The 23,368-nt window shown below is 35.5% G+C and overlaps 1 pseudogene; it reads right to left on the bottom strand.

The window, feature by feature from the left end:
• Positions 1-1,742: 1,742 nt before the first annotated feature.
• Positions 1,743-11,095, bottom strand: LOC141392526 (uncharacterized; annotated as a pseudogene).
• Positions 11,096-23,368: the final 12,273 nt, after the last annotated feature.

Genomic DNA, 23,368 nt, shown 5'->3' with positions numbered 1-23,368 from the left:
AAAGTACCACAAAGTGACGTCCTGATCCTGTCAGGTGATTTTAATGCAAAAATTGGTGCAAATAATGACGACGCAAAAAATATAATGGGCAAACATGGCATGGGAAGTAGAAACGACAACGGTGAGCGTTTTGTTGGATTCTGTCAGGAATTTAGCCTAGTTATCGGAGGCTCACTATTTCCCCACAAAGATATACACAAATATACGTGGACATCGCCAAATGGCTACACTAAAAACCAAATAGACCACATTTGCATACGCCAACGTTGGAAATCATCCTTAATTGGTGCGCACTAAACGCGGCGCAGACATAGACTCCGATCATGAACTAGTACTAGCTCTCATAAAACTCAAATTAAACAAATTGTATAAACAGCACAATAAACAAGCAACAACCAAACGATATGACCTAAAAATGCTTTCTAATGAATGGAAGAAAAAAGATATTGCGGACTCAATGAGAGAAATGCTGAGTGCGGACCAACGCATAGGGTGGGAAGAAACTTGTAAATCCATAAACAATATAGCAGAAGCAAATCTAGGATACGCAAGTAAAAATGAACGTAAAATTTGGATAAGCGACAATACTTGGAATCTTATTCAAAGGCGAAACATCCTCAAAATGCAGAGCAACGTAGACAACGGCCTAAGGGCTGAATATAGAGCAATAGCCAAAGCAGTTAAACGCTCTGCTCGCGCTGACAAGAGAAAATATCTGGAATCCCTCGCAGACGAAGCAGAGAAAGCCGCAGGATCAAATAATATGCGTCAACTATTCCAAATCATAGGACGACTAGGAAAACAAAACTTTAATCAAAACAAACCTATTATGGATGTCAATGGACAACTTCTGACATCAACTGAACAACAAACCCAGCGTTGGAAGGAACATTTCGAAACAACCAGCAACATAAATCCAAATGAGGAAAGTGAAGTCGCAACTGGTAATACATATCAATCACCATCGGCGACAGAAGCTATAAACATCGATCCGCCCTGTGTTGGCGAAATCGCAACAGCAATAAAAGCCATGAAACGAAACAAAGCACCCGGAGACGATGGCATACCATCCGAAATTCTCCAAGTCGACCCACTAGTTTCAGCTGAAATCCTTCTCCCATTCATAGTGGAAACCTGGCAACAGGAACAACTCCCAGAAAGTTGGAAAACGGGGATTATTATAAAATTGCCAAAAAATGGCAACCTAACTGACTGCAATAACTGGAGAGGAATAACATTACTTAATACAATATACAAACTAATTGCAGTCATAATAAACACAAGGCTCCAGCAAATAGAAAGAACTCTACGAGACAAACAAGCTGGGTTCCGTCCCCACCGCAGTTGCGTAGACCAAGCTAACACGCTTCGAATTATCATAGACCAGTCAATCGAATGGCGCTCTCCACTCTACCTGGTATTTATTGATTTCCAGAAGGCATTTGACTCCATCCGCCGAAGCGTAATATGGACAGCACTGGAAGCCAAAGGAGTACCCCCTAAAATTGTCAACTTAATAAAAGCAATGTACGAAGGAGCCACACTAAGGGTTCGACATGGCACAACGTACAGCGAAACCTTTTCCACTAACGCTGGAGTGAAACAAGGCTGCCCATTATCACCTCTACTCTTCGCCGTCACACTAGACAACATAATGGGTGAAGTTAGTAAAAAGAAAAGGGGGATAGTTTGGAATCTTCAAAACCACCTCGAAGATCTTGATTTCGCCGATGACATATGTCTTATGTCTCATAGACACAGTGATATGCAATCCAAACTGGACGAGATAGTGAAGTTGTCTGCACAAGCCGGTTTAACATTCAACATAAAAAAACTAAAGCCATGCATATTTACCACAACAATACCAATAAATTTCTTGTGAACGGACAAGGAGAAATTGAATGGGTGACCTCCTTTTGCTATCTGGGGTGTATAATGTCGGACAATGGCGGCATATATGACGACGTCCAATACAAGTTAGGGAAAGCTCGCTCAGTCTTTGGTAGATTAAACCATATATGGCGTTCAACGCAGATATCCCTTCAAACTAAATTGCATATTTTCAATGCATGCGTCAAACCGACGCTATTATACGGAAGTGAAACGTGGCTAACAACTAATGCAATTAATCAAAAAATTCAAACCCAGATCAACAAATTTTTACGAAGAATATGCAGAATATTTTGGCCAAATACAATCTCCAACGCTGATCTATGGAGGAAAACAAACGAGACGCCAATAAATATACAAATTATGAAGAAAAAGTGGTCATGGATCGGACACACTCTACGCAAACCGCCACAAAGTATATGCAGAGAAGCTCTTGAATGGAACCCCCAAGGCAGTAGAAGGCGAGGAAGGCCGATAACAACATGGCGACGAACAATCCTCACAGACATGAAGAAACTTAATATATCCTTTGATGAATTAAAAACATATTGTAATGATAGAAATAAGTGGAAACATCTTGTAGAAGCCCTATGCTCCCAAGAGGAGTAATAAAGGAAAAAAAATATGTATTTATTTTAGGTGTATTCCAAAGAGGAACCTGTTACTCAAAGACAATTTGAAGATGTAGCAGGAGGGGCTAATCAATGTGAATTTTTCAATTTTCGAATATTATTTAGAAATGTATAATTTATATATTTTTCCACAAACATCGCAGTAAAGACAAGAGAGGTTTCTCTTATATCAATGGATTCATATTAAGTTATTGATAGTGCCCTAAGTTGCCACTTGTAGAGAAGTTTTTCATGGCTGAAATACTCAGCAAATATCGCGAACATTACTAAGGAGTATTTTGCCACCGTTGACAATTTGATGGGAATCGAACCCGGACATTCGTCGTGCAAGGCGGTTGCACATACCTAATTCCGACAAGTTGTGGTGTAGGGTATCACATGGTGGTTTGCTTACTTGTTTTTTTTTGTATTCTTAGTTTCAATATGTTTACTATCGAATCCCATATATAAATTAACAGTCGGTGACGACAAAAAATTTTAGTTTTGGCCAGAAAAAGCGATTCCTGAACCACTAAGCGGATTTGACACAAGGGCTGCCAGATGATTATAACAATGCCTTGTTATGACGGCGCATTCGTCATAGTCTACGCACAGGTCGCATGCGTCCGTTCAGCCCAAAAACGGGGTGCACTGATAGGGCCCAGATTTGGTTCTGAGGTCGGTAGACCTCTACGCAGACCACTTGGCCATGTGGTCAGTCAAGCTTGAACGCAGCCAGAAGAATATTGCTACAGCCCCCACTCTTTGATGTACTCCACAAGGTGGGACGAGTATTATAAGTTTGTTTTGCTTAAATGTCATTATAAATTATAATCAAACTCCAGGCCGCAATTACGGACCGATGGTCATAAAATTTTGAATGGTGGTAGCTTCAGACCTGGATAAACTCCTAATGTTGTTGGTGAAGATCGTGATATATCAAGGCGGTGAAATAGACCAAAAACAAAATTTTTATCCGATTCTGTAAGTCGCAGTCCGATCAGCTCCAAATAATGGAAAAGAAACTTGTATCTTAGTATGATGATCAGATAGTACCAAACGGGTATAATGGGCCGACGATTTTGTGTGAAAATTGGTAAACTTTTTAATATATATTTTATATCTTTATTCCCGGTGGACTCATTCCGCCCAAGTAAGCTGTATTTGGAAGACGATCTCTCGACCTTTTCATTGATGCCAATTATGTTGATGTACCTAGTCACACATCCTACTATATACAGGGATCCAACAGTTTTATTCGTGTGTAGTGTAACCAAAACATAGAATCAGTGAAAGATATTTCTAAAAATCTTTAAATATTGTTTTATAATAAGAAATAGCCAAACAGGCCTGATTGTCCATTATAAAATAAGGCAATTAACACCTTACATTTCCAGTAATAACGGTATACGTATGTGCTATATGTAATTTGGTATATTATATACTCGAAGGAGTGGACCAATATGACCCATCTTCGAACTTAAACTAAGTTTTGTATAAAATATTTGGAATAATCGGTTAAACAGTTCAAAAGTTATCGTACGAATCCAAATTATGCGAAACGCATTTCCTCCAAAAGTACCTAGTGTCTAGCTCTACTGAACTATGCCACGTTCAAATCAGTCAATCTACCCTCCCATTCCCATAACTTAATATAGCGCAAAATGATCTCAAAAATTGGTATACAATTAATTTGGAATAATTTAATAAAGGAAATGGACAATTTTTTTTGCTTTATTCTTTTAGTTTGGAATCAAAATTTGCTTTTCTTTTAAATATTCAGGGGCATAAATTTTATTTTAATTGTGCAATAAATTTAAACAAAAGATATTACATAGAATTCAATGACCATTTCATAGCCAACAACAGTAAATTCTCATTATTAAAATTGAATAATAAATATCGGAATTTATTTGCAATCTATTAGCAATTCATTTGAACGTTTTACAATTACAATCATGTTATATAAAATATTAAATATTTATTTTGTTGCAAAAAATATTAAAATGTGAGAAAAAATAGCTTCAAACAAGTCCGTAAAAGGCCAACAATTGCTATTTTTTACAAAAAGTGCCAGCAACAGTCACAAAGAACTGAACATTTATAAAAAATAATCTGACAGCAATGAATCTAACAAAGCAATATTTATCAAGCAAACAAAAAATTGCAACAAATTTATTTACTTTTTTCTGTGCAAAAAAAAATATGTTGAAAGCAAGCTAAATTTCTTTACACATTTGTAAATACGCACAAATACATTATTTTCTATCAGAAAAGTGAGTAAATAACAAAATGCACTCAAAATGTCAAATGTTTACCTGCACTTTGTTTGAATAAACATACAAAGAAACAATAAATAAGCAAGGTCATTTGAATATTTATTTTAATAAATTTCGCATTGGAATCGAGTATAATGACCGAAGATTTATTGCAAGTGAAGAAAAAGCCGAAGATGTGAACCCCAACTACGATCATTATGTGACCGGTTTCGCTGTTTGTAACACTCGGAAGTTATGTGTTTGGTTCTGAACGCAAACACGATTTGTTAAAACTGTTTTCATATGTTTTTTTGCACTTGCAAAAAGTCTTCGGTCAAATTAATATTGAAACAAACAAGTAAAATAGTATCAGTCGGCTTTGCCGACAGAGATATTCCCTCATCCTGTTTGACTTCAAACTTTCATTCCTTAACAATATCGAATCGATTACCGGCTACGCAACCAAAATCCAGATTTTGGGCCCTTATTGAATGTATGAACTTGCCGAAAAAAAATGTATTTGGATTGAAGCTCAAAAGTGTTGCGGAGGACGTACTTGACGGAATGGACCGACATAGTTCATTTTGGGAGTTATTCCTTTCAGTTGGTCACCGCATAATTTAGAGTTTATGGACCACTATGTTCTTGTAAACAATTACTATAATTTTCCAAAAGTTTTTCGAAATGATCCCAAACTGCACTTAAACAAAAATGCTGAACTTTGGTGGAGAAGACCGATATGGACCATTTTTGAAGCTAAACTACATTTTGACAAAATATTAGGTGATCCAAAGTTTGGAGCCAAGTATGGTATATATACAAGTTTTCAATCCCAGCCATTGTCTAGCACACATCTGTTATGCCTATTTAACTGAATTAAACCACCACCGAAACGATCGTAGCGTATTGGTTGCATATATGTGAACTTCGCTAGATACTCCTTAGGTCATGATAGCTCAATTAATTCAATTAAACAAATGGAAGCGATTCGAGAACAGGCCCTAAATTTGGTGTGGGAGATACCCGAAGGAGTTGACATATACAGTCCATATTCGAACCTAATATATATCTCGTAGAAGTGGTACAAATTGGTTACTACCTTCGAGAGTTATCGTCCGCACCATTTTAGTGAAAAATGTTGATCTTTTGTAGGGGAGGTACTTAAAGGCGTGGATCGATGTGGCTCATCATCGAACTAAACTAAAGTCGTACAAAAAATTACAATGGCCAACGTTTAAACCAAATCAGCATTTCCAAACATTACACATGGTGCCATAGAGGTTTTTTACATCTTTCGGGCTATTTTCTCAGGAAGTATGGACATTCCCCTGATAAAACTTTTACCGTCATCAACGCGATTCGAAATTTTGTGTGAGAGGTACCCATATTGGGACCTCATCTATGCCTGGCACGGTGCCCTCGAAGCAACTTTAAATGGAAGGGAAGTTTTTGTGGATTCTGAAACTACAATGTTCATAGATGAGAAAAATCAAAAAAAAAAACACAAAAAATAGCAGGAGCGCTTTTTAAATAAATCGCGATTCAAGTTGACATTTTTAGGGGTTTTATTGGTTTTAACGATTTTGCTTGGAAGCCGCAATGGGACTAAAGAAAATTCTGTAGGTATGAAAATTCTCTACATGATTGACCTTTATGATAATTTCGTAGGTTTTACCGTTATTGAGATATGGAAGTTCAAATTGGGACAATGTATTGACTGTATCTGTCAGGTATCTGTTTATGGGGGCGTATGATAATCCATAAAATAACATTATGTAACGTATACGCCTAAATTACCTATAAAAGTACATGATACGCAGTTTGGTAGAATAAAAGCCGGGTTTTAAAATTCATTGCAATAAAGTTTTAATAACCATTTTTCAAAGAAAAAATGTACTTAGGGTTTGAAAATTTATGGAACAGTACACATCATTAATATTGTCCCAATAGCTATCGAAGGTTAAGAATTTGAACCAAATTTTACCAACATTAAGAAATTCAAAAAAGAGAGGGCTATAGTCGGAAGGGGCGGACATACACTACACCACAACCACTGCCAACTAGTTGTTCACGGAATTTGTTTATATGATTGCAACTTACACATTGCAATCATACATGCGTAAGATAGGTTAGGTTAAAGGACGCGCGGCTGTCATAATAGACAGCCGCTCCACTCGGAGACCTTATGGTCCATTGTGTTCATCATGGTAGAGTGCTTAAAACACTTGAAATCACGTGGTACCCTGGTACTATGTCCATAATTTTTAGTGAGGAAGTTTCTGCACCATTGGGAGGTCCCATTGCCCAGTTACAGTCAATTCTCATAATACTTGAAATCGGGTGGTACCGCTATAAGGGGGATATACCAAAACCTGGACCTAAATCCTCAAAATACGTGAAATCGGGTGGTACCGCTATATGGGGGCTGTAGGAAAAAATGGGCCCATACTCATGTATTGTCATCCAAATCTGAAAAGTATGCAAAGCTTCAGTTATATTGGTCAACTACAACTGTGTTAGAAATGAGCTACCAGATTTGAACTAAACGGACATCAAAGCAAGTTAAATACAACACTGTAAAAATCAAATGTCGTTCGTTGGTAATGGCATCAGTTGAGAACGGCTGGACCGATTTGGATAATTCTTTTTGTGAAATGTTCGCCATAGCCAGACTTAGGTGTTGACCAAGCCCACTTTTACGCCAATTTTTTTTTAATTTGAGTCTCCGACCTTACCCACTTTTTTAGGATCCAAAGAACATGCCCACTTTTTAAAAAATGTTACATCTACAAAATTACTGAAAAGATATTCCTGAAATTTTCAGGGAATGTACAGGGATGGCCTTCGGCGGAAATAAGATGCATCTTTTCTTGAATTTCGAAGGGGACGGAGAACTTCCCTTTGCCATATTTAAAAAAACGCAATATCTTTATGAATACAAATCAAATGCCGTCATAACCCAACTTTGGGTTTTTATGAAAAGAACATTTTATGGCGACCACTTTTTTTAATTTAAAACTGAACTGATTTTCCTAAAATTATCAGGGAATGTACAGGGATGGACCCCGAAAACATGCTTCATATTTTATTGAATTCCAGAGGGGGCGGGTTACCTACCATTTCGATATTTTTAAAAAACGCTATATTTGCAAAAATTCCGCATGTATCACTCTACCTTGGGGCCTAAAGATCCGACCACGCCTGTTTTTTTAAATGTTATATCTCCAATACCACTGAACCAATTTCCATGAAATTTTTAGCAAAACTCGATGATTTTTATTATGTACTAGCGGACCCCGTCTGCTTCGCTAGACGTTAAATCTGAATTTGTAAACCGTATCGGGTACCATAGAAACATGTACAACCACGTGAACGGATACCAATATGCAGATGCTGAAGAAATCGAAATGTATGCGAACGAATCAATCGATCAAATTAATCGAATAACTACAAAAACACCAAATTTTTCTTTTAAATTAATTTATTGTAAAGCTCTTTGGTAAACAAAATTTTTGGTTTTACCATTAGGTGCGTACACAAACAAATCTGAAGGTTTCCCTACACGTGAACAGGCTACATACAATTGTCCATGTGAAAAACAATAATTCTCTAAATTTAAACCACACGCTTGCAATGATTGTCCTTGTGATTTGTTGATTGTCATAGCAAAAGCAAGTCGAATTGGGAACTGCAAACGTTTAAATTCAAAAGGCATGTCTGTTGGTATTATTGGAATACGTGGAATTAAGACGTCTTCACCTTTAAATTTTCCGTTCAAAATAGTGGCTTCAATAACATTGGTCATTAATTTCTTTACCACAAGTCTTGTACCATTACACAATTTTGGTTGATTCAGATTCCGCAACATAATAATAGGTGCTCCAACTTTCAATTGTAGATTGTGTGGTGGAAGTCCTGGTAGATCAAGTGAATTTAAAAATTCTGTGGGATAATTGACCACCTCATCTTCATTCATAACGGTGTCCACTGATTTAAATGTGAATAATTGGCCTGGTATCTCCTTTAAAACAGCCTCATTAATTTCACTGACATCTTTATTTTTTGCCGCTAATATAGCTCGTTCACTCAACCAACGATGATTTTTGTGTTGTTGTGCAATATCTGGAAAAACTCTTTCAATTAGCTCTTGTTTTGATTGAATGATGCGACAAAAATCAGTTGGTAGCGTGATTAGCCCTGTTTCATTATCTATCGGCATTTTTCCATCTCCAATTTTAAGCAACTGCTCAGAAAATTCAGCAGCCGATACGTCGTTTTGTAATTGAACACGTACATTTGTTGTTAGCGTTAATTTCTTTACATATTTCCACAAAATTGAAGATTTTAAAGACGCGTTCAATTCGTCAGCAGCAGTCGATCGGGGAATGACAGGTAAAGTTTGTCTAAAATCCCCTGCCAACAATACCAAGGCTCCACCGAATAATTGTCCATTCGTTCTTAGATCTTTCATGGTTCTGTCAAAAGCTTCCAATGATTTTTTATGTGCCATTGGACATTCATCCCACACGACAATAGCACACTGTTGCAAAACTTTTGCCATTCCAGATGACTTACTGATATTACATGTGGGATTCTCATTGAATTTCATATCCAAAGGCAGCTTAAGTGCGGAATGTGCTGTTCTACCACCATCTAACAATGTGGCAGCTATTCCAGATGATGCAAGAGCCAATGCTATCTTATTTTGTGAACGGATTGTTGCCAAAATTATTGAAATGAGGAATGTTTTCCCTGTTCCACCAGGTGCATCTAAAAAATAAAATCCACCGTTATTATTTGTAACTGTTTGCATCAGTGTGTTGTAAATGTTTCTTTGCTGTGCATTTAACTTCGGCAAATTTGATTCAACAAATGCACCTAACTCATTAAAGTCAAAATTATGTTCACGTTGCAAATCTCGGTTTAACAGATTGTGCATTGGGCGGTTTGGCGATACCATACCCAATTGTGATAATGCTTTATTTGCAATTGCAAGACAAATGTCTTCAATCATTATCAATGCTTCATTGTGGATTTCTGATGACATTGGATAATTCGGATTGAAAGTGGATCTACGCATTCGATTCAAAATATCCTCACACATAAAGTCTGCATAATTTCTCCATAATTCAAGAGGATTTGATGGACTACATGTTGCTATTATTATAGAAAATAATGTCCTAATTTGATGAGGTGGAGCAATAATGGATGATTCGGCAAGTGTAGCATCCCAATGAGTGTCATCCTCAAGTAAATGCAATTGTTGGCATGCTTCGCGAAATGTTGCACACATAAGTCCATGAATTGTCTTTAAATTATCAAATGATGTTGGTCCACGAACATTGATCAATAGTAATCGTAAATAGAAACATTCATTATGATTGGGATGAACTGTATATAGCCGTCCTAATGCATCTGTTGAAAACAGATTTGTATGACCTTCAACTGGTGTTCCTTGTTTACGCCTTTGAAAAACTTTTAGTGATTTATTCCACGTGTAGTATTTTGGAACTTCATAATACAACAATCCTCTTGCAAAGGTGTCACTTTCGCATAAATTAAAAAGGCGGTCAATGTTGTAGGTGGTGGTGATGCTGCTCTTTGCAATGCAGTTTGATTTGTAAAGTACACACGTTGACCATTTTCAAGATGTACCGCTAATTGAACAACAGTGGGGTGTTTATCATGGATTGCGAATGAAAAAATCCGCCACACAGCTTCGTTAGTGCTAACGAATCGTCCTAATTGAAATTGAGTTATTTCATCATTTTGATTGGGGTCAGCTACACCAAAAACAGCCATATCGCTTCCTTTGTTTATGTATTTACAAATATATTTAATGGATTTTACTGAATTGCAAAATTCAACGTTGATATGAGCTTTGAATGTCTTCGATAACAGCGGGGAATAAGGAACGATCCATCGATTGTCAACTTCAACTTCCTGATTTTGAATATGCACAGTTGTCGATTTGCCATTATCATCAGTAGATCGTCGCCTATATAACGGATAACCATCATTGCCGGTAATAGTTTCAGCAATCAAATCTCTTGGATAACGTTTAGAACATTTTCCGTCAACCATACACGGCGAATTGATATTTAGTTGTCCACACGGACCGTGTATCATATTTTTGGTGACAACTTCAAATAATTCTGGATCGGTAGCTTGATCAGGAATTTCGGCGGATATTATGGCATCAATTTCATCCTGTCTTATTTTATTCACGTTCCAAATTAAGATGTGAGCATGTGGAAGACCTCTTTTCTCCCATTCTACTGAATACATCCAGCATCGTACTTCACCAAACACCTTATGTTTCACAATCATATCCATTAAAACTTTTAGCTTCTGTTTGAATACGCGTGCCGTTATATCGTGCCGATCTATAGGTGTTTGACCTGGCAATAAATGTTCTTTAATTTCGGTCCACTGTGGATTGCAGGTGAACGTTATAAACAAATCCGGACGACCGTAGTTTCTAACATAAGTCATTGCGTCCTGTGCATACTCATGCATATGTCGTGGGCTACCTGTATATGAAGACGGCAAAATTGTTACCGAACCAATGTCATTTGGGTTAATATTAGCATCATTGTTCACAGCGTCACGCAAATGTATATACTCCTCCACACGTAATTTTGCTTGATTAAATCGAATATAGTTTAAGCGCTCAGATTCAATTTTGGCATACATGTCAACTACATATTGATGAAACAATCTCTGACATTTCAAAATGTGATTATTCTCATTCCTACGTATCATTAATCTGTATGCATAATAGTTCATTGCACTGACCTTTTTGTTTGTTTCCAATCCTGAAATTGAATTTTAAAGAACCATTAAAATTTTATTTGTATTCCCTCCACCATATTATGGACGGTATATAAAGATTGTCATTCCTCCTGTAACTCCTCAAAATAATCATTTTAAATCCCGCAAAGTATATATATTCCTGTAGTGCGATTCAATAACACCCCATAAGCGGTAACTCGATATCTTTGTTTTTTTTTTGTCTCATTATACTATCAAAATGGCTGAATTTGGTGTTACAGGGTGTTTTTGTAAAAATGCTTGCCTGTCACACGAACCGTTCGTACTAAAACGTATACGTTAAAAATTTGGTTCTTGTAAAATTTTACGAACCATTCGTTTTTATCTGAAAGCTTTCGTCTATTTCATAAAAGCTTTTATATTTCAGGGTTTCCATGATACTTATTTTATGAATTTTGCATAGGCATCTGCACGTAAAATGTGTTACTTGATGGCAACCCCGATAAACAGATGACAAACAAAAAATAAGAAAAAAATGTAATCAAATTTGTCCAAAAATAATTGTGATAATATGAAGAAACGGATGTACATATACGCGTGTGCTTCTATGGAAATAAATAAAATTGCATTTCCTTCCAGTTTTCGTGTGTTTTGTGCCATTTATTACTCAAATTATTTAATTTTCATTCAAAACGATGTGTCTTTTCCATTCGTTTATTTTTGACGTATTCGTTCGTCTGATTTTGTTACGAAAACCAAAAAAATTACGAAATTAAAAAGCTTTCATTTGTTTGTCACACGAATACAAACGTCAAGCGCTATGAAAACCAAATTGTGTCTTCGTTCATGAAATCGACGAACGAATGGGCAAAAACGTTTTACAAAAACACGCTGTTAGTCTTCGATTGGGTTTTTCCCCAGTAATTTGTTGATCTAGGTGCACGTTTTAATATACTCCCCATAGAACTGTACCTCCCGATGTTCGATATTTTATGTCACACACATTAGTCATTCAGTCTCCATTATAACTATTAGATATTGGCAAAGGTCCACGTTTTAGTATATACTTTCATAACGGTACCGCCCGATGGTGTAGTGTATAAATGATCGGCCCGGCCGAACTTTATGATGTTTCAGTTGTTATTTGTAACGTTATATTTTCAGTTATTACCAGTTAAAGGATCATGCATTCTGACATTGATATTATAACCGTCTTCACCTTCCCAAAACAAAATTGGATATTGCAAAGCATCGTAACAGCGGTGAAGCTCAGAAACGCGTTGAAGTTGATCATTTCTGCGATGAATAACAATATCTCTTTGGTGAAACTGTTCTCCAACAATTACAATTGCCACATCGTCGATAGTCGGTGCATTGAATCTTCGTTCATGTTGCCCAACCGGTGTTTTATCAGCTCTAATAACAATTCTGTGATCATCAGATGGTATTCTATTCAATGCCGTTTTAAACAATCTAACTAATTCATTGTGTTGATGAAATAGATCTTGCAGTTCTGAAACTATCTGTCTTCTAACATTTGAAAGATAGAGCATCGTTGATTTAGTTCTTCGGCTTGATTTCCAATAAAATATATTTGCAAAAATTGATAATTGGCATCAGCAAATGGCAACAATGACCCCACTTGATGATAAACCTGACCTTGAATCTGCATTAAAGAATAATAATCAGAATGAGAATCACAATAATTGCACATTTCTCAGAACTAATTAATTACCTTAAATGTTGGCATGAAATTGTCCTCACTAATTATATTTGTTGCGCCGAAAGAAGTCATTTGGAAACTGGAATTGTATGACTGAATATTCTTAAGAAAATGTTTCGATTCTGGTGTTGTACCCGAAACTAACGTTCGTAATGGTTCTGGTGGTTGATTTAAGGCAGGTAATTTAACTTTACCATTTGCACAACATAAACCTGGCGCTTCCGTTTTGAATTTAACTGCATTGCAATGTACACAAAAGTTGTTCATTGTTCCAATCGCAACATCCGGAAGCGAGCTATAATCAATCGTGCTATCATAATTGAATGCCGCACGATTCAATTCTAATCTAACACGCGATTGTCTACGTACTCGTTGCGACAAATTGTCCAGATATGATCGTCCACCTGACCGATTACGTCTCATTCTTTCTCGATCTTCGATATTCCGTACTTGTAGCTGTTCTTCATTTAATCGAGAACGCGATCGTGCCATTCGTTCTCGTGCAGCTTGACTTTGTTGCGAACGTTCTTCATCGCTTAGTGCAGATCTTACGGCAGCTGTTAATCTCGCACTATTCGTACGTCGACCAAAGTTGTGATTTCTACTTCGTCTGGGCATTCTATTAAGATTGTTGTTTTGTTGTTGTTCACAATAAATCGGATATTTCAATGAATGTTTCCCTTCTATAATTTGCGTACACGATAATTTGTAATACGTATTACAAATGTTTCCAATTTTGACAGTTATATAAAGAAAAAATTAGGAAGTACGCAGACACACATAAAAATTAAACTTTTCATCTATGACATTCAGTATTTTATACATTTCCATTATTTGAAAGGAAACACAATTAGAAAAACATAAACTTTTTGGAATGTTAATTGAATTTATATCGGCTACTTTTATAATTGTATGGTTTATATATTAAGAAATGTGTTGTCACTTTTGCATTACCGTTAAAAAGTTCCCGCAGGGATTGCATGCAACATTTCAATTGCAGTTATTTCTTTTCATTCTTCATTAAGAAGGGAAATCTTTCTGAGAAAGCTATATATATATATGGTTTTAGGTGTATCCAGTACATGAAATCGGCTAAAAAATATATGTGGGCGCTGTATTCAAATCTGCACCGATTTCAATATAATTTTGAAAATTTATTTCTACTCCAAATTCTGTAACACGAACCAAATTTCGAGTGGTTGGTACATCAAATACATGATATCGGCCAAAAATATATATGGGAGTCATATACAAATCTATACTGATTTCAATATAATTTGGCATACTTATTTCCACATCCAATTTCGCCACATATGCCAAATTAAATAGAAATTGGATAAACACTGCATGATTCGTGCAGCAAATACCTGAAATCGGCCGAAAATATATATGGGAGCTATATCCAAATCTGAACCGATTTCTATATAATTTGGTACGCTTATCTCTACGTACAATTCCATCACACATTCCAAATTTTATAGAAATTGGATATACATAGCGTGTTTGGTGCATCAAATACCTAAAATCGGCCGAAAATATATATGGGAGCTATATCCAAATCTGAACCGATTTCAGTATAATTTGGCAAATGTATTCCTTGAACAATTTCCATCACACACTCCAAATTTGGAGGCAATATCCTTTACCGTTCTATAGATATTCGCACTCATCATATATATTTGTTATTGTACCTCCGAATCAGATGCTATATCTCCCGATGAACGTGGAATTTCAAGGATTTATATAGCCAATGTTACTTTCAGGCGATGTACTAATAAACGCTGAACATTTTTCTTCAAAATATATTTTTTGCAAATATCCGCGGATTTTTTCGCGATATCAAAAAATAAAATATGTCAAAACCTTCCTTAGATAAATACAAATATTTTAGAACAAACGCGGAACAAATCGGTTGTGAATTGGTCGAGTTTTTGATTCACGAACGAACGTCATTTCGGTTTTATATAATAGATCTATATATAGGAAATGTTGCCAATTATTTCATATTCCATTTCCAAAAAATTGAATTTTGTCTTTTCGCGCTACATTAACGATTTTTGGTACATAGGTTAAGAAAAAATTCCAGTACAAATCCGCTCGCGAGCAAATTTTTGGTTGTTTCGGACAAATGTTATCGCGGTTTTACTTCTGCTTTTAAGAAAAAATAATTGTAACAAGTAAAAAAGTATCAGTCGGCTTGGCCGACAGAGATATACGCTCAGCCTGTGTATATTAAAACAATTTTTTCCCAAAAAACGTATGTATTTAGAGGGCTTTAAAAATTTTGGGCGTATGAAACGACAAAAATGTTGATTAGGATTAAGGATCTAAAAGGAATGGATCGACATTGACCGTTATGGAAGTGGATCTCCAGCCACAACATATGGTGCCATAGGGGGTTTTCACACCTTTCGGGCTGTTTGCTCAAGAAGTATGGACTTGCCCCTAAAAAAACTTTTACAATCGTAATTGAGGCAGCGAATGCAAGTTGCTTCAACAAAAATCGAAGTGATTCGAGACGGTGAGGAAATTACTTACTATTTCTTGCTCATGAAAATTCCAAAAGTTATACACTCCATGTAAATAAAAGAGATGTTTCAACTAGTTTATCGTTGGACATTCACACTGCTGGCTGGCGAGGAATCGTTTCACTGCTCGTAGTTTGTCTTTAATCGACAAAGTACTACTCGCTCACCACTATGAAACCCTAAAACTCGATTATAATCGAGCTTGCTAGCTTGTTTCCACATTCTAGCCCTACTTATCACACGTCCATCGTTGTCGGTTGAACAACTGCCTAATTATGGTGTAACATTACAAAACAAACATTTTAATCAACGATTGTAGACAATTGACGTGCCCCACGGTTTTATTTTAGTCTAGTCTATGCATATGTTTATAATTCCCACGACTGTATCTATTTTATTATTTTTTTGTTTTTTGTACATTTATCTTAAACATTGCAATGTATGTTTAACATAAAACCGTTTAACTTAAAAAGTTTTTTTTACCTATTTTTATTTAAAGAATATTCTTCGAGTCTTTGGATTTTCCAAAGAATATTTGTCGAGCTCTTAGGTTTTATAAAGAATATTTTTTGAGACATTGGATTTAAAAAAAAAAAAATAAATAAAAAATATTTCGAAATTTTTAAAGTATACTTTTCGACACCTTGGGTTATTTAAAGATTATTTTTTGAGCCCGTGGATTGTTAAAAGAATATTTTTCGAGCACACGGACTTTTCAAAGAATATTTTTCGAGCCCGTAGATTTTTTAAGAATATTTTTTCAGCATATAGATTTTTAAAGAATATTTTCGAGCCCTTGATTTTTTTTAAAAATATACTTTTCGAGCCATGGATATTTTTATAAATATTTTTCGAGCCCGTGGATTTTTTAAAGAATATTTTTCGAGCCCGTGGAGTTTTTTAAGACTATTTTTCAAGCCCGTGGATTTTTTAAAAGAATGCTCATCGAGCCCATCGATTTTTCGAAGCATATTTTTTGAGCCTAAGAACTTTTTTAATGAATATTTTCCGAGCCCGCGTATTTTTAAAGAATATTTTTGGAGTCCGTTAATTTTTTTGGGAATATTTTTTGAGCCCATGGATATTTTAAAGAATATTTTTTCGAGTCTTTGGATTTTTTAAAGAAAAATTATAGAGCCCGTGGATTTTTTAAGAATATTTTTCGAGCCCATGGATACTGTGAAGAAAAATATAGGAGGCCGAGGATTTTTTAAATAATATTTATGGAGCCGGTGATTTTTTAAGTATATTTTTCGAGCCCGGAGAGATTTTAAAGAATATTTTTCAAGCCGTTAATTTTTTAAAGAATGTTTTTCCAGTCCGTGGATTTTTTAAGAATATTTTATTACAAAATTCCAGTAACAAAAAATCTTTAAAATATCCGCTCTTGGATCCACCGACAAATCTTAGAAAAAATCCAAGTTTGGGTCCACCAAAAAACCTTTAAAAAATTCACACTTGGGTCCACCACCAAATCTGAGAAAAATGCCACGTATGGGTCACCTATAAATCTTAGAAAAATCCACGCTTGGGTTCACCTACAAAACTTAGAAAATATTCACGTCTGGGTCCATCTACGAATCTTAGAAAAAAATCACGCTTGTGCCTACCTAAAAATCTTTAGAAAATCCACGTTTGCGTCCACCTTAAAATCTTTAAAATATCCATGTTTATGTCCACATAAAAATTTAAGAAAAATCCACGTTTGTGTCCACCTGAAAAAAACTTAAAATATCTACATTAGTGTCAACTTAAAATACTTTAACACATCCGCATTTGTGACCACCTAAAAATTTTTAAAAAATCCACGTTTGTGTCTACCTAAAAATCTTAAAAAAAATCCTCATTTGTGTACCCCTACAATCTTTAAAAACTCCTCGTTTGTGTCCACCTAAATATCATTGAAAAATCCACGTTTGGGCCAACTAAAATCCAGGTTTGGGTCGACCTAAAATTTAAAACAGCAAATTTGGATCAACAGAAAACTGGTCAAAAAATAACATTGGAGTCTACATAGAAATCCTAAAAAAATCCACGTTTGAGTCCATTAAAAATCTTTAAAAATTCGATGTTTGTACCCACTAAAAATTTAAATGCTGATTAAAAACTGTTCGAGAACTATTTTCAAATGTTCATCTGTGAAAATATTTTTTCGCGGGCAAGTCCTTGTTTCCAATGGATGGATGGTTTTGCACGATAGCTATCGAAAAAGAGTGACCATCAAAATTAGTTTCACCTTCAAAAGGTCGGTTCATTGCTTCAGGTACCTTCTTCGAAAAAGTTAATCCACACCAAATTTATTAGCAGAATATATGGATATATTGTTCGGAAAGTCCACAACTGTTAAGATAAATACCCCAACAATTTCTGAATTTTTTCGACATGTTTATTATTTATTATTATTATGACATGTTTATAAATGATTTACATATTACAAACTTAGTCTATTTACAAAGTTTCGCCATGTGTTTCTATCGTTCGCTAAATACTGTAATTGATCAAGAGTTTGATTAGTTTCTGACATGACATTCTCCATGTAGTTCTTGGTCTGCCTCTATTGCGACGTCCTTGTGGATTCCATCTAAGTGGGAAATTTCGTCCTCGCTTTTCCTTAAAGTATGACCAAGCCAACCGTATTTTCTTCTGGTCATATCGGATCCTATTCCATGCTGCCTTGTAACTATCCACAGTCGCTCATTAGATATGGTTTGCGGCCACCATATTTTCAAAAGTCTACGGAGGCATCTGTTTATGAAAACCTGCAATTTGTTAGTGATGCTGCTGGTGACGAGCCAAGTTTCGGAGCCATATAATAGTGTAGATTTTACACACGCATTGAAAATGTCTATTTTTGTTTTTAGATCTATCGTTTCCGAAGACCAGATATTAGCAAGAGACGCAAAAGTACCTTGCGCTTTTCGTATGCGGCTTTCAACGTCTTCAATTGTTCCTCCCGATATAGATAAAATGCTACCGAGGTATTCGAATCGGTCTACATTTTCAATTTCTTTGTCATAGATTTTAAACGGGGTATTATTGTTTGCGTTGACTCTCATCGTTTTTGTTTTTCCACAGTTTATCCTAAGCCCGATTTTGAGAGACTCCTCAGATAGTGCATTTAACTTTGTCTGCATATCCGAAAATGTTGTTGTCAGTAATACGGCGTCGTCTGCATATTCCAAATCACCAAGTTTGTCAAACATTCTCCAATTAATACCAGTTGGGGCGGAATCTAGGTTTTCGAATATTGTGTCAAGAACTGTTATAAAGAGTAAAGGTGATAGTGTACAGCCTTGACGTACTCCACTGGTGGTAACGAAGGCTTCACTCACATTGCCATCGTGCAAGACTCTAGACGTTGTTCCCTCGTAGCTTTTTTCTATGATATTCACAATTTTCTTGGGTATTCCTTTTGATGAGAGTGCTTCCCAGATGTAGCTTCTATTAATGGCATCGAATGCTTTCTCGTAATCAACGAAGGCCAGATACAAACTTGCATTGTATTCAATCGATTGCTCAATTATAATCCTGGTTGTGCATATATGATCTATGCATGAGTTACCAGCTCTGAATCCTGCTTGGTTTTTTCGTAGAATTTTTTCCAAGGGACATGTTTATACGACCTCCTAAATACGTAATTTGTTGGGTGAAGGATTTTGGTTGTATGTACGGCTGTCTGAACAGCACGATAAGTCTTGAACTTTGTACATCCAAACTTAATTTAACTTCGAAGATGGAACAAATCTGTCTATTTTTTCATGTATATATCATCTGTTTTGTTACAAGCCCCATATAAAGATACCTATCGATTTCAGGTAATTTGAAGAGCTTAGGAATATTTTCCATCTGATAATTCACAAAATTTTTTGACGTTTTGTTATTGCCTTTATATAATGGTGACTGTGCACCATTTCAAGTATTTTGAAGGTTTTTACGTTTACAAAAACCCGTCTTTTTATTTTTCCTATGGTCAGGAAATATCTTTACTAAAAGTTGTGCACAGGCTAAGTGTATATGTTTGTAGGCAAATTCAACAAATTTTACTTTATTCATTTCTAATGTTTCTATTAACCAAAAACTTTAAAGGTTTGACTGGGCTGAGTCATTCCCATTATCTGAGTCATTCCATTATCCCATATCTCTATTATCCGTAATCCAATTTTTTAACAAATAAAAGTACGTCCCTTTGTTGTCTATGTTGCTATCTTCTAGTTTGTATTAAGACGATGTTAACAAATGCCAACAACTGATTTAACAACAACTTCGGTCGTTTTGCTATGCTATGCTTTGAGTTTCTAATAAATTACACAACCTAATTAGACTTCCTTTACAATTGTAGCTAATTTTCAAAACAATTGTTTGTGCAAAGTTTGTTAGAAAATTTTCGCATTTTTTTGGACGTAAACTGCTACATAGATTGATTTTTTTAATTTTCCTGTAACTGTGATTTTCTTTTCGAAGCATTCCGAAAATAAAACAAAAAAATTGTTTTTCAGTTAGCGTAATTTACCATTTCTAATACTAAGGGAAATGTTAAGTTTATATCTAATACAATTCCGACTACAACAGCAACCCGTTAAACAATACAACAAATTCACACTGTTACCTAAAAAATTCAAAGCAGTTGCTTGTATACAAGATATTCCTAAAATACTTTGCCCATAATAATTTGCACACAAGTAGACTCCATATTTTCGTAGTAAATTTTGTAAAGCAGTATCTTCCTTTACCTTACATTACCTGGTAGAGCACGCTGCACCAAAATTCAACTTCATACCATTCTTCTATTCACACAATTTATTCTAAAATGGATGCAGTGGATAGTTGAAGTCCCCTTTCACTTCGTTAAACAATTGTCCATAGTTATTTTTATACTATCCGGTTTAACATGCTTCCATCTTATTTTAATAATGTCCGTGCCATTTAGTTCAACAATGAACTTCCTTCAGCTATTCATTCGTCTTTTCATTCATTCACTAGATTTCTTTTTCTTGTGACCTAATCAGAAGAAAATTCATTTTATTTTGTCAACGTTGTAAAGAATGATCCTTTTGTACTTTTTTGGCTAAATTGCTGCAGTTTTGTTAAGGCAAGAATTTATGTCCTTGAATTTTGCTTTTGATCACAAATTAGTTTTGATTGTTCGTAAAAATGTTGTGCACCCAATTACTAGTAAACGGTAAATATTTAAATGACTTTAATACTGTTAGAGGAGACATTACCAGCACATTATTATACATTATTATCATACGACCGAACTTGTTATACCCTCCAAACGAAAGGAAACTAATTGTTCAATTTTACTTCAGAACAATTAGTTTCCTTTCGTTTATGAAGAAGACTAAATACCAAATTCCAGCAATTTCGGTAAATCCATGTGACTAACTTTCAAAGTACCGAAATTCGGGAGGTACGGTTCTATGGGCACTATATGAAGGGGTGGACCTGTACACTTGTTGGGGGAAAGTTTCAGACCACCAACGAAGACTAAATACCAAATTTCAGCCATTTTGGTGGAATAATTAAGCCACTACTTTTAAAATACCCAAAATCGGGAGATACAGTTCTATGGGGGCAATATGAAAGCGCAAACCTTCACAAATTTCAGGTGGAAAGTTGTGCACCCCCATCGAAGACTAAATAAGAAGTTTCAGCCATTTAGTTGGAATATTGAGGCCACAACCTTTAAAATACCGAAAACTAAGATGTACCGTTCTAAGGGGGCTATATGATGGCGTGGACCTATACCGACATATTTAGAAGGGAATGATAAATACCCCCAACGAAGACTTAAACGAAATTTCAGCCATTTCGGAGGAATATTGAGGCCACAACTGAAAATCGTAGGTAAAAAATTTAGCTAAAATCCTCTAAATACCTAAAATTGGGAGGTAGTGTTATATGGAGGCTATACCAAAACTATGTTGACAATTTTAGATGTAGAAGTTTCGATACCAATGGGAAACTCAAATGTCAAATTACAGTGATTTCGGTAAAAAAAAATAGCTTAAACCCTCAAAATACCGATCATCTGGAGTTACGGTTATATGGGGGGCTATACGTAAACATGGACATATCTTAAACATTTTTGGTGGAGAAGTTTCGAGACTACAGGAAACATCTTTTGTCAAAATATAGGTAGTTAAATAAAAAATGTAGCTCAAACTTCCGAATACCGAACATGGGGAAGTACAGTTGGGGACTACACCAAAATGTTGACCTATGTTGCAAATTTTTGGTGAAGAAATATTGTGAACAAATGTCAAATTACAGATAGTTCAGACAACATACTCACATAAACTCCTGACAATTGAACATTTTTGGTGGAGAAGTTTTGTGACCACTGGTTACATCACATGTCAAATTATCGCTATTTCGGGAAAAAATGTAGCAAAAACACTCGAATTACCAAATATGGGGAGATACTGTTATATGGGGGGTATACTAAAATGGCAGTTCGGCCGAATCTTGTAGCTAGAACAATTAAAATACCGAAGTTTGTGACCACTGGGAACTTCAAATGTCAAATTACGGGTATTTTAGTCAAAAATTTAGCTACCTTCAAAATACCATGAATCGGGCGGTATAGAAACATTCGATGAAAATTAAATTCTGTAAACCGTTTACTGTTACAAGATAGTGATACAAATCGATGTTTGCTGCTTAAATCGATCGATTCCAACCGAATAAACAAAGGGAATAAAGTGCAAACTAGCATATCACGACAGCGAAACATCGGAGAGTTGTAAACACTACAGAAAGCCTGCAGAAAAAGCCACTCGACTTATTCAATTGCTTCATGAAATCAGTCCACATTCCTTTAACATTTGCTCAAAAACAATCAGTTTCAAGAAAAACGCGTTTTAATTTTCCAATTGAAATTTGAGTTAAAAAGATAGCTACACAAAAAATAAATTAATTACTTGGACAATATTTTGCAAGAAAGCTAGCCAAAGTTAAATTTCTGTGCAAGATAATACATGACTCGAAGTGTTTGCATCATAAACTTAAAAAACTTTGTTGAGCCGTGTAAAAGCTGAAACTCGTTGAGTTTTAGAGATATCAACATGAAAATTTGACGCATGTTAAAACAAAAGTCATAGAAAAAATGCAAAACACATTCTTTGAGTTATGTCACTCTTTGAGTATGTGTGCGATATAGCAAAATACAGTCCACTTTATGTAAACAACCGAAACATGCTTAATATGATACCAATCCTTGCATTATCGCGCCGCTAAAGAATAGAAGTATGCGCGTTATAAAGTTACCAGTAGCAGAATGTACCTCCTGAGAGATGTCGGGAGAGCAAAAGGCAAAGAAAATGTAGTTGGTGCATATTGTTATGAAATTAGGGTTTAACTTAATCACGTGTAGACATTGTTTTATTCCCCGATTTGATTTGTACCAAATAAACCGAGGGTATGTTCTGAATTACGATTCTACAATGTTTTTTTGACGTTATTCACTTATTCACGCACGACTTTATTTGATTTGATTTATAACTCCATCGCCCACCAGCCATGCACCCGTATTTATACTCAGCTGCGTATCCATAGACTATTCTAGCATCCTTCATCTGGGAG

Source organism: Musca autumnalis, unplaced genomic scaffold (assembly GCF_047663935.1).
Source record: "Musca autumnalis isolate F117 unplaced genomic scaffold, ASM4766393v1 scaffold_2, whole genome shotgun sequence".
In the NCBI taxonomy this organism is placed as follows: Eukaryota; Metazoa; Arthropoda; class Insecta; order Diptera; family Muscidae; genus Musca; species Musca autumnalis.
Note: the sequence above shows the minus strand (reverse complement) of the source record. Positions and strands in the feature narration are given on the sequence as shown.